Source organism: Procambarus clarkii, chromosome 6 (genome assembly GCF_040958095.1).
Source record: "Procambarus clarkii isolate CNS0578487 chromosome 6, FALCON_Pclarkii_2.0, whole genome shotgun sequence".
Classification (NCBI taxonomy): domain Eukaryota; kingdom Metazoa; phylum Arthropoda; class Malacostraca; order Decapoda; family Cambaridae; genus Procambarus; species Procambarus clarkii.
Window position 1 is genome coordinate 25,689,635 of NC_091155.1, and position 12,743 is coordinate 25,702,377.

General features: G+C 45.3%; 1 protein-coding gene across 2 annotated transcripts in view; it reads left to right on the plus strand.

The window, feature by feature from the left end:
* Positions 1 to 12,743, plus strand: part of LOC123754032 (uncharacterized) — a 238,328-nt gene that overhangs the window by 20,129 nt on the left and 205,456 nt on the right. The gene's annotated exons all lie outside the window — the stretch shown is intronic.

Here is a 12,743-nt window from a genome sequence, read left to right on the forward strand (position 1 = left end):
TTAGCCTCCTGGATAGGCTATATACTTAGGTTCGAACGATTCAGGTTTAGGTAAAACAGTTCTATATTTTACGGAGTGGCTTATGATGAGAACGGGTTGGTTTTTAATGTATTAATGTCACATCTTAACGTTTCTGCTCATACTCAACTGTTGGTGTTTTTATTTAAAATTATATTAAAGGTTTACTAAAATTTACTATTTTTAACTCCAGTTTTTGCGGGTCAAAATTTTCACAACTAGCATTTTTATTTGCTTTTACTTATTTAAGTACATCCTTTTCAGAAATGGTAATGAACCAAAGTTCTGCAAAATGTCTAATAAAGAAATAGTTTAAATTTCAAATGTCGTTTATATATATACAACTGCGTTAAAATCCGCGCCATCTCTTGTTATCATAAATTAAATCCCGTTTTCTGACACCTTGGGACGAGGAACCGAGGAGAAACTCGCTTGTTTCTGACTTCATTTGTTTAAATCCATTAGTTTTCTTTTGCTATTTCCGCGACATATTTAAAGACACATTCAACGATGGTGAATCAGTCTACTTCCCTCCCGCTTTGCTATTACAAAATATATTCTATTCTATTATCATTTGTTGTTGTAGTACCCAAAAAAAGAATGATTTGTACATTTTAAGCATATATTTATTCTATTATTCTACCATTTAGGCTAGGAACGCACACTTGGTCTTCTCTTTTTATAATTCATGAATATTTCTGATAATTTTTAGACACTCCTAAACTTCAGTCAAGTTACGTCTCTTTCATATTCTTGAGTGGTATAATTATAATTAACATATGAAAGATCTTAATGCATTTTGGCAAAGTGTGGTACCTTTTTTTTTTATGGGGTTTCAGTTTTAGAAATTATCAAGTACTTATTATTTTGAATGTGTTTGGAGGATTTTCCACTTGAACTAAGCTCTTCGTTAACCCAATACATTATTTATTAAATCATCATTCGTAGTTTAAATGTAATTTAGAATAATTGAATCTTGAAAGGTTTTTAAATTGTTTGAAATTGTCTTGTTTACAATATGTTATGTATAAACCTTCTCCAGACACTATAGTGACTCGTCCCAATTTTATTTGGGGGAAATTAAAATCGCCAACTATAATGACCCAAAACAATTGCATGCCTCTGCTATATTTTCATTTATATATATATATATATATATATATATATATATATATATATATATATATATATATATATATATATATATATTGACAATTATAATTTATTTACTATATAATGTATAAATTATGTCTATGATTATTCTGTCGATTACCTTTTGAGTACAAGAGTTCAATAGATTTGGAGTTGATATAGGTCCGTCCTCTTAAAAATTACGTGGCTTTTCGTTCGTGTGTGCGCTATGGCCAAAACTAGACGTAATTTGAAATGAAATTGGCTCATGAAAATGATGTACTGTCCCATTTTCTGTTTAAATCCTCCGGCTTGCTCGGTTAGGTTAGGAGAGGAAACTTTCAATTAATGGTTTTCATGACGTTTTGAAACCTTAGGAGAAAAACGTCTTGCTCAAATTACGTCCATTTTCGGCCAAACGGCCAAATTCAGACGTAATTTCTCAGAGGACAGAATGAATGCGTGCCCTGCTCATGAGAATATATTCATTTCATTTCGGTAACTATTGAAAACAAAAGTGTATCCTGGAAACCCTATTTCACATGATAACAACTATTTTATAAATCAAACAAAGATTCTGTTTTATCTATAATATCATGAATTTTTGTTTTTCTTTATGCCTCATCTGAAAACGGGTTTTGCATGGTTAGTGCATTTGCATATAAAGCTTTAGCCAAATAGACGAACGTTTGAATTCATTCGTGGATTTGCATATTTTGAGAAATGACTTGATATCAGTATTTTTCACACTGGTTTGCCGAATGGACACGCTTTTGTATGGGCTGTCCCATGCTGAAGTGTGTTTTGGGTTAAAAATGTTTTTGGAGACGCATTGAAGGGCCCAACCAAAATGCAGTGTGGATGCTTCTCATATTCACTGCCACATAGGAGTATACTGTTCATGTTCACTGACACGCAGGAGTATATTGCTCATATTCAGTGTCACAAAGGAAGATACTGTTCATATTCAGTCACACACAGGAGTATACTGCTCATATTCACAGTCACACAGGCGTATACTGCTCATATTCACAGTCACACAGGCGTATACTGCTCATATTCACAGTCACACAGGCGTATACTGCTCATATTCACTGTCACACAGGAGTATACTGCTCATATTCACAGTCACTCAGGAGTATACTGCTCATATTCAGTCACTCAGGAGTATACTGCTCATATTCACAGTCACACAGGAGTATACTGCTCATATTTACAGTCACACAGGCGTATACTGCTCATATTCACAGTCACACAGGAGTATACTGCTCATATTCACATTCACACAGGGAGAACAATCAACTCCTCCGAGGAGGAGAACCTCCAATTTGCATCAGTGTGATGTAGTTTATGACAAAAACAAGACAATATAAACATCATAAACAGACACGCCTCGCTCTGGGAAAAGGATTCAGTCCTCTCCGAAAACAAAACGCTGTATCGCGTATCAACTTTTAAGGGGATTTAAACATGTAAAAAAAAAAATAACTTCCTAGTGATAAAATGATTTGAAACCTTTACATAGGCACTGGCCTAACTTCTATTTTTTTTTAATAGTGTAGTATCCCCTTTAATTTGGTGTGTAGCTGTGATGACTTTGAACAAAGAGAAGGGAGATTATATTCAATGAGTAACTTGTTTGAAAAAATGCTAACGTTTAGGTGTGTTTTGTGTTCGCCTGTTTGAGCTTGCAAGGTCGAGTTTCAGCCCATGGGTCACGGCTCATCAGCTGTTACAGTCACCCGTTGAAATTACTTTGTAAGTGTTCTTAGATTGAAGGAATGGTTTGCTACATCCCAAAGGTTCATTCATCTAGGTCTCCAGCCTCCACCAACTCATTATATAACTCCTCTGATTTAGGAACGTGTTTCGTTGAAGCACTGTTCAACATCTTCGGAGGCACAGGGAGAATGAGTACAAAGTTGGCTGAGATGTGTATATATATATTATATATATATATATATATATATATATATATATATATATATATATATATATATATATATACCTGGTTGATACCTGGTTGATGGGGTTCTGGGAGTTCTTCTACTCCCCAAGCCCGGCCCGAGGCCAGGCTCGACTTGTGAGAGTTTGGTCCACCAGGCTGTTGCTTGGAGCGGCCCGCAGGCCCACATACCCACCACAGCCCGGCTGATCCGGAACTTCTCTTAGAAAACCGTCCAGTTTTCTCTTGAAGATGTCCACGGTTGTTCCGGCAATATTTCTTATGCTCGCTGGGAGGACGTTGAACAACCGCGGACCTCTGATGTTTATACAGTGCTCTCTGATTGTGCCTATGACACCTCTGCTCTTCACAGGTTCAATCTTGCATTTTCTTCCATATCGTTCACTCCAGTACGTTGTTATTTTACTGTGTAGATTTATATATATATATATATATATATATATATATATATATATATATATATCACACAAAAAGTTTATTCTATAGTTAGATGCAACAACACGTCATTCGATCAAATATTCAAGATAATTTGTATATTGTTAGACTGAGTTCATAAAAAAACATGGATAGTTTGAGAGAAATTAGAGACAAAAAAAAGTATTCTAAAGTGTAACAAATTGTGAGTTATTATTTAATTTCGTGCAAATTAATGCAAATAAAAGGACCAAAGCAGGAAGTAAATTTAACTCGCAGGTCTCATTTATGTTGCAATAATGAAACTAACTCGAAGTTGCAACAACTCTTGCACTCTGCCTCGAGTGCAACACAGACGGGATGGCTGTGTTGACATCTTGCAAGACGGGGTAAAGACAGGTGATCTGGCCTTAACAGTTTGCTAATACATTGCAAGTGTCACGATCTGGGAGTCAGGTGTGACGGAAGTGTGAGGGTGTAAGGGAGATAGGGTATGAGGGAGAGTGAGTGAGAGAAAGCGTGTGTGAGGGAAGGAATGTTTGAGGGAGATAAGACGAACCTGTCTAAGTGAGGAATGCATATGAGAGATGGGGGTGAGGTAGGGGTGTAAGGGAGGAAGAGTATAAGGGCGTGTGTCTGTGAGGGAGATAGGGAGGAGGTGTGTGAGGGAGCGTGTGTATGAGGGCATGTATGAGAGAGAATGTGAGGGGTGCCCACTCTCAGAGAGGAAGTCATGAGCAATGTCTTGGGTTGGGTCCAACACGGCGCCCACTCCCACCTGCTGAGACGTCTCTCAGTAGAGGCGACGGGGGTCGTGGTGGGGGTGTTGGAGGGGTCGTGGTGGGGTGTTGGAGGGGTCGTGGTGGTGGGGGTGTTGGAGGGGTCGTGGTGGTGGGGGTGGTGGAGGGGTCGTGGTGGTGGTGTTGAAGGGGGTCGTGGTGGTGGTGTTGGAGGGGTCGTGGTGGTGGTGGTGTTGGAGGGGTCGTGGTGGTGTTGTTGGAGGGGTCGTGGTAGTGGTGTTGTTGGAGGGGTCGTGGTGGTGGTGGTGTTGGAGGGGTTGTAGTGGTGGTGATGGGGGAGGAGTGGTGGTAAGGGGCTGGTGGTGGTTGTTGTGGGCGAGTGTGGTGGTGCTAGTGGTGGTTCTCAACCAAACCTAGTTTATATAAACGCAATTCAGTTCCTGAGCGCCGGGCTATTCATGCCCGTGCCACCTCTTGGGTGGCTTAATCTTCGTCAACCCGAGCGCCGTCTTCCCAGCATTCGATCGTCTAATACAATTACTCCTTTGAGTCTTTACTACTTTTATCTACTTTATCTACTACATATCTACTTTAAAAAAAAAACTATAGATAAAAGTCGCCTCAACTATTCTCCCTTCTTACTCATTAAATTTACAGTCGTGATAATTTTGTATGTGTGGATCATGTCCCCTCAGTATCTTATTCTTCCAGGGTCATTAGGTTCACTTCTATTTTGCCTTTGTAGCTCTGTCCACCTCACTGCAGTCTATTTCCGACTAGGTGCATATGCTGTGTACAGCAGTTTGAAAACCATTGGCTAACCATAGCCCCTGCTTTTTGCCCCGCTCCTGTGCCAGGTAAGTTACGGGCTCACCATAGCCCGTGCTTCTTGCCCCGCTCCTGTGCCAGGTAAGTTACGGGCTCACCATAGCCCGTGCTACTTGGAACTTGTTCCGAGTAGCTGAATCTATAACAACAACAACAAGTTTGAAAACATCTTCACTTACGTGTCTGAATGTTGCCATGACGTATGGGTGGTTATAGTCAATAGTGGTTATACTAGTGGTGGAGTCAGTGCTAGTATGGGGGTGCTAGTAATATGCCTGGGCCCACCTTCAGCTACCACTATTATTATACTTCTACATCTACATCTACTAGAACTACTGCTCTTATGGGTGCTACTACGCTCTCCGTTGCTACAGCTACCTGCTACCACCCCCCCCCTCCCAACCATTATTTTTTTCCTCAGTATCTACAAGCGTAGGAAGACCAGTTTTACATAGGTACAAAACCCCCCCTCAACACAAGGAAGAGCCGTCCTTGTGTTGCTGGGGCCCAGACGCGAGTTTAAGATGCTCCCGCTGGCACCGTCTCCGCTATTTGTTGTGTGACGAGCAATGACGATAAACACTTCTCCTGTGTGTGTGTTTGTACTCAAGCTGATGTGCTTGCAAGGTCAAGACGTTGGGTTCTTGCGACTCGTCTTGTGTGTAATTATTCTCTCTACTCTTTCCTCTCTCTCTCTCTCTCTCTCTCTCTCTCTCTCTCTCTCTCTCTCTCTCTCTCTCTCTCTTTCTCTCTCTCTCTCTCTCTCTCCCTCTCTCTCTCTTCTCTCTCTCTCTCTCTCTCTCTCTTCTCTCTCTCTCTCTCTCTCTCTCTCTCTCTCTCTCTCTCTCTCTCTCTCTCTCTCTCTCTCTCCTCTCTCTCTCCTCTCTCTCTCTCTCTCTCTCTCTCTCTCTCTCTCTCTCTCTCTCTCTCTCTCTCTCTCTCTCTTCTCTCTCTCTCTGTTAGCAAGCACAGCCCATCATAGGCCTTACTGACTCGTTTTCACTGGGAAACGATCAGCCAATCGCTGCATACATTCGTTTAACTGCCACAGTTTAATATAGGTAAAGTGCTTGGTGTAGGCTACAGTCTTGTTACAAAATCATATTACTATGTATCATCAATATGAGGACTGTTCTATGTATTATGTATAAAAATGTTATCATCATCTGATATCTCGAGAATGACGTGACTGTCCTAGCATTGAGCATCTTAACGCGATATTTAATGATTAATCACGATATTTAATGATTAATCACCTGGTAGAGTAGTACCTGACAGGTGTTAAATCAGCAGGAGGCAGCCTAACCTAACTTTACCTAACCTAACACAGGCTAGCTATGCCTAACCTAGCTAAGCCTTGCCTAGCTAAGCCTTACCTAGCCATACCTAGCCTAGGAGTCTGGGAGTTACAAGAAGCCTGAACAAGTGTGAGTGGACTGGTCTCTGGGGGGGGGGCGGCCCTCTGTAGCGTCGCCTTAAGATGCCACAACGCAAATGGAAAAGAATAATATTTATGCTTTTAGTCAGGCTGGCTGCCGCTAGGAGACTCCCCCGGGTACATGGCCCCCCTTGTATCGCCTTCCGTGCCCTCACACACACACACACGCACGCACACGCGCACACACACACACACACACACACACACACACACACATACACACACACACACACAAAGACACACACACACACTTGACCAAAGAGCCAAAGCTCAACCCCCGCAAGCACAAATAGGTGAGTACACACACAGACGCACACACACACACACACATACACACACACTCAAAAACACACACACACACACGCAAACACACACACACACGACAAAGTTATTAAAGGTCCAGAGAAATTAACATTACCAAGGGAGACGAACATTACCATGGGATTTTTTTATCATATTGCTCTACGTCCGCGGCTAAGAACCGAGCGACCCGCGTTCAATCCCCGGTCAGGACAGAAACGGTTGGGCACACTCCTTTCATCTGATGCCACTGTTCACCTAGTAGCATAAAAGGCACCCGGGAGTCAGGCAACTGTTGTGGTTTGAATATCTTGGGGAGAGTCACTCGTTGACCAAGGAGAGGGGGAGGGGGGGGGGAGGACCTCGATAAGCCTAATTACAGGCTTCCTTCCCCCCCCCTCCAAACGGCAGTTTAAATAAGGCATTTAACTAAAACAAACACACACTCATATTACGGTGATGTTAATGTCATATATTGTTTTTCTGTCTTGTAGGTGTTTGCGGGGGGGGGGGGGGGGGAATGTTCAGGTGTTTAGAAGGGGAAAATGTTCAGATGTTTTTGGGGACGTAGGAAAGGTTTTTAATGCACTCTGCCTGAATGCTTCTCCTCATACTTCGTGAGTGCTTCTCATATATTGTGTGTGCTTCTCATATATTGTGAGTGCTTCTTGTGTATTGTGAGTGTTTCTCATATATTGTGAGTGCTTCGCATATATTGTGAGTGCTTCTCATATATTGTGATTCCTTCTCATACATAGTGAGTGCCACTCATAACTTCTCATATACAGCACACGTCTGCTAGTGGCTTCTACAGACGTCTGCTCCTGGCATCTGTCTGCAGATGTCTGTCTGCTCGTAGTATCAGCAGACATACACGAGTAACCTTACTCATCACTGCCTCCTACTAGAACATATAATACGCTCATGTAACCAAGATTCTCTCTGTCCGTTACCTCCGATAAATACTTGATAATGTTAAGATGTTTAACATCACCTCTTGTGCTCCTTCATAACAGACTTTACTTGTAAGCTATTCTGACCGCACTCGAGGTATTTGTTTTGGTGTTACGTCTTAGGTAACGAGTCCCAACCGCCCGGCGCTTGTAAATACACGACCCAAACAAACCACATTTTCCACACAGCGCCAGCTACTTCCCCTTCTGGCTTCCGCATCGACACTATTTTGGGAAAAAGGAACGATATCGTGTCCCCCTGTAAAGCACCACAGAATTGGTCTCGAAGATAGTGTGAGATAGTCGCAGGACCACACTAGCGGACCAACTGTAGGGTTGGACCTAATGCACGGAGTAGTAGGTTAAATTCCAACAAATCTCCCCGTTTTCTCCTCAGCTATTTTGGTGGGAGCGGCTGGCCTGGCCCGTCACAGGTGTAGGTGCTGGCGGAGAGTTTCAACGGGTCTGTGGGGCGCCCATAGAGGTGTAGGTGTTGGTGGAGAGTTTCTACAGGTCTGTGGGGCGCCCATAGAGGTGTAGGTGCTGGCGGAGAGTTTCAACAGGTCTGTGGGGCGCCTGGCCCAGCGAGGGTGTAGGTGCTGGTGGAAAGTTTCAACAGGTCTGTGGGGCGCCTGGCCCAGCGAGGGTGTAGGTGCTGGTGGAAAGTTTCAACAGGTCTGTGGGGCGCCTGGCCCAGCCAGGGTGTAGGTGCTGGTGGAAAGTTTCAACAGGTCTGTGGGGCGCCTGGCCCAGCCAGGGTGTAGGTGCTGGTGGAAAGTTTCAACAGGTCTGTGGGGCGCCTGGCCCAGCCAGGGTGTAGGTGCTGGCGGAGAGTTTCAACAGGTCTGTGGGGCGCCTGGCCCAGCGAGGGTGTAGGTGCTGGCGGAGAGTTTCAACAGGTCTGTGAGGCGCCTGGCCCAGCGAGGGTGTAGGTGCTGGCGGAGAGTTTCAACAGGTCTGTGGGGCGCCTGGCCCAGCGAGGGTGTAGGTGCTGGCGGAGAGTTTCAACAGGTCTGTGGGGCGCCTGGCCCAGCGAGGGTGTAGGTGCTGGCGGAGAGTTTCAACAGGTCTGTGAGGCGCCTGGCCCAGCGAGGGTGTAGGTGCTGGCGGAGAGTTTCAACAGGTCTGTGGGGCGCCTGGCCCAGCGAGGGTGTAGGTGCTGGCGGAGAGTTTCAACAGGTCTGTGGGGCGCCTGGCCCAGCGAGGGTGTAGGTGCTGGTGGAGAGTTTCAACAGGTCTGTGGGGCGCCTGGCCCAGCCAGGGTGTAGGTGCTGGTGGAGAGTTTCAACAGGTCTGTGGGGCGCCAGGCTTGGCAGTGATCGTACTTTGTAAACATAACCAAAGATCGGGACAAATACTGTTAGTCACGCTGGAGGTCCACGTGCGTTCCGTCACCCACTGTTGATGCTTTCAATAACCCACTGTTTACCCTCTCCCGTTTTCCCTTTGTCTGCCACGCGAGTCTAAATACCCATCTGTTGGTTCAGATCTCCCATAGCTCCCCGTACTTTCAATCTTAAAGGAGGACGGGACTCGTTACACATTTACGTGGCAATTCTTACAAAACTTGTACATCTTTCCTCAAGCATGGCAGCTAAGTCTATATTTATTAATGAACTTACGATCTTCGACACGATGCGAGGTCCTTCTCTACCGTGAGTTATTATTGTTATAGACAACCTCGTAACGCTTCGGAGCTCGTAAACTGTTTAATAAATGCAAAACCCGGCCGCCGTGATTGAGGAAAGATGTACAGGTTTCGCAATTTTTATGCGTAAATACTTGACGAATCTTGGCCCTTATTTTGATTTATAACGTGAAATTAAATTTAGTTTGATATTCGCACCATTAACTATTGTTGCTATAATTAACCCCCGGCAACCAGGAGGCCTGGTCGACGACCGGGCCGCGGGGACGCTAAGCCCCGGAAGCACCTCAAGGTAACCTCAAGGTAAGGTATCTTGCTCAGGATGGTTAGCCATACAGGGGCTAACACAGGAGGCTAACATACAGGAGCAGTAGTTAGTACTGGCGAACTTTGGGGCCGCATTATGAGGATATCCTCAAGAACACGAGAGGTAATAAAGTAAGTGCAAAGTTCCAGGCACCTCACGCCGGCAAGTGTGAAGGTGTTGGACACTCAATAGTGTCCACTTCTTTTGTCCAATGGAGCACTTTCGCTCTTCTCGGGACCTCCTCAGTAACACTATTGTTTCTGACCAGGTCCCGAGATATCTGAGAGGTCTATCTGTGTTCCAGAGACACGTGAAGGGGTTACCTGTGTCCTAGAGATACCTGGAAGGTCTCTCTCCTCCGTGTTCCAGAGTCGCCTGGAGGGAGTACCAGTGTTCCAGAGACACCTGGAGGGCCAGCCCATGTTCCAGAGACACCTGGAGCTCCAGGACGTGTTCCAGAGACACCTGGAGGGCCAGCCCGTGTTCCAGAGACATCTGGAGGGCCAGCCCATGTTCCAGAGACACCTGGAGGGCCAGCCCGTGTTCCAGAGACATCTGGAGGGCCAGCCCATGTTCCAGAGACACCTGGAGCTCCAGGACGTGTTCCAGAGACACCTGGAGGGCCAGCCCGTGTTCCAGAGACATCTGGAGGGCCAGCCCGTGTTCCAGAGACACCTGGAGCTCCAGGGCGTGTTCCAGAGACACCTGGAATGCCCTGGATAAAGTGGACCCCTCGCCAGAAGCGGTGGGCGGGACATATACCACCTTGTCTCCGTCAGTTTGGCTAGACAGCTGTGCTCGCATATGCTCCTTCCGCCAGATTGTATTCTTGTATTTATATCCATGTTAAAAAAATACATTCTATAGGTGGCGGAAGTATAGACACTAATGTCATATAGATAAATAATAACGGGGTAATCCCTGTTTAATATAAAGGCACTTATACTTAAAAGAAATGTATGAGCGTTTATCCGCACGCTTGTATGTAGTCGACTGTGGGCCTGGTGTCGACCATGGGCCTGGTGTCGACCATAGACCTGGTGTCGACCGTGGGCCTGGGTGTCGACCATAGACCTGGTGTCGACCGTGGGCCTGGGTGTCGACCGTAGGCCTGGGTGTCGACCGTGGGCCTGGGTGTCGCGTGTGACACTGAGTAGCATCAATAAATGTTCACCATCTATAAAGCATACCTAAACACCCATTGACATAAACGAACACAACAAACCAAGAACACCAACAAATAAACAGATCTATCGTGCAAACAAAGAACCCAATCCATCAACAAATTAAGGGAATTATCAGGGGAAAGCGGCAAGGATATACGACTATATAGCAGCACTTGGAAGGGATCAGGATAAGGATTTGGGATGGGATAATCCACCGATAATCTTACCCAATATCATCATATTGATGACCTAGCACCTCCCTCCCTCCCTCCCTGCACCAGGGGGGCAGGATGGAATGGGATCCTAGATGGAATGGAACGGGTCCACTGACTTCACCCTTGGCTTCACCCTTCACCCTGACGGTCCCTCACACATCCCTCCCTTCCCTCACCTTTTTGGGGGGTGGGGGGGAGGGGGGAAGAGAGGAATAGGTGAAGGGGAAACTTAGAAGTGGGAAATACAGTGAGAGAATTATGAAAGCAGGTGGTCTGTCCGCTTTATAATATATATATATATATATATATATATATATATATATATATATATATATATATATATATATATATATATATATATATATATATATATATATATATATATATATATATATATAGGGATTTCTGGTCAGTAGTTCATCTGGAAATTATGTATTATGGGATTTGGATTAAATCTAGTAAATCGAGGCTCTTGGGCCACCAGCCGTGGGAGCTGGTGGCATCTTGGAGTAATCTTTCTAACATTGGGTCCTCTAACATTTCAATGGTGTTCCACACCCTGATGGCTTTGTACTGTAGTCTGATGTTTAGTGGCTGAATGTTTTGGAGTTCATGGAGCTCCTGGATTGTCTGGTCATATGGTGGACGGTGTTTTGCTGCTCTCTCTCCTTAGTGCCTTATTTTGCACTGCTTATAATTTTTGCATGCTAGTTTTCTTTAAGGTGTGTAGTGGTATTGGGGGATACTGTAGATGCGACCGAACTAGAGCCTTATATAGGTGTATCTGTATGTTTGTACTGAGGCTTCGGAATCTCTTCAGAATTCCTAAGGCTGCTTTGGCTTTGTTTAGTCGGTCCTGAACGTGAATTTTTATCCCTATTTTATTGATCATGAGTCCCAGTATTCTGGGACCTTACAGGGCCTCCTAGCCCTGACCCAACCCCCTCTCGTTTCTATTCCTCACTTCCTCTCCCCCCGTCCCCCCGGCTACCTATCCACCCCATTGGCCCACAGTAGTTCGTCAGACCCCCCCCCCCGCCCCTCCAACACTCCCAGGTGTTGCTCTCATGTGGGCAGCGCTGCACTGTTGTTCCATCATGTGTCATCTACATGTAATAACTTGTTATACTCGAGGACTGAAGCACCTGCAGGGAGAGGGAGAGAGAGAGAGAGAGAGAGAGAGAGAGAGAGAGAGAGAGAGAGAGAGAGAGAGAGAGAGAGAGAGAGAGAGAGAGAGAGAGAGAGAGAGAGAGAGGTAGAGGTGAGGGTAGCTGGCGTGTGTGTGTGTGGGGGAGGTATATGGGGGTAATAACTGAGGCAGCAGTAGTGTGTATAATAGGGAGGAGGGACTCGTGAGGGTTCATACAGCGACGCCCCCGGTAGAGTTTCAGCTGTAAGCTGACGACGACTTACAATGGCTTCCCAGAGCGTGCTACACACTTCCTCCTACCCCCCCCCCCCCTCACACCTCCTACCCCCTCACCCCAAACTGTCTTATCGACAGCTAACAATCAACAAAAAAAGCCATCACAAACGTCTCTATGTCTTCGTGTCTTCACCAGCCATCGCTCTAGGATGGTTAAGACGCCAGACAGTGTCTCGGTAGATCCGAAGACGAA